Here is an 878-nt window from a genome sequence, read left to right on the forward strand (position 1 = left end):
GGTGCCGGGTGTCCTGGCTGTTGGCGGTGCAAGCAGTGCAATTAATATTTATCTGCATAAGGGCTTTAAGATATTTTGTTTGTTTGTTCTTTTAATCTTTGAGACTACAACGAGCAGCAGCTTTCAGTGGCAGTATCTGTGATGCCACCTCCTCCTTTATTATGTGCTTACAACTGGTACAAGCCTTGCAGTGGGTTGCTAGACCTTGTATTCTCTTGCCTGGGTCGGTAGCGAGCTGCATCTGCCGCTGTCCTGGCGTCCGTCCTCCTCTCTCCACTCACCTCAACTGCGTGCCATGGCAGTCCTTGCTATCGCCCCTTCGGAAAACGGCGGGGAAAGATCGCCTCAGGCGATCGCCACTCTTGCCCCATTTTCTTAAAGAAATGTAGTTAAGGAAGGTGAGATACACCGCGCTGAGAGGCATCACAGCTGCTCTCGGCTTCCCGGTAGGTGGGAGTGTAGAATTGGGTTGCAGATGCAGCCATCCCTCCGCTGAGGGAGAATAATCCTCGCCTTTCAGGGAACGGACATCGTGGGGACTCTTGACACTTCTGTTTCTTGCTTAGTCCAGGAGAGCGTGTTGTAACGTGAGAGGAATGATTCTGCGTTGTAATCCTTTCCTACTCTCTTTCTTAAAAGAGCGGGGAGAGAGTAGAAATTTAAGAAAGGAAGAAAAAAGGTCATAGAGAAGGAAATGAAATTGCTCTGAAAATGAACACATAAAGGAGGAGAGAGGGGCTGACGCCGGTACGGGTAGGGAGGGAGGGAAAACGCCCCGGCTGCCTCCCCAGAGAGCCCCCGCCCTCACCGGCCGCTGTCAGTGAAGGCAAGTTTTGCGGCGGGGGGTGCCTCCGTCCCCGTCACGTGGGGGCCCCGGG

Source organism: Corvus brachyrhynchos, unplaced genomic scaffold, assembly GCF_000691975.1.
Source record: "Corvus brachyrhynchos isolate BGI_N302 unplaced genomic scaffold, ASM69197v1 scaffold142, whole genome shotgun sequence".
Lineage (NCBI taxonomy): Eukaryota > Metazoa > Chordata > Aves > Passeriformes > Corvidae > Corvus > Corvus brachyrhynchos.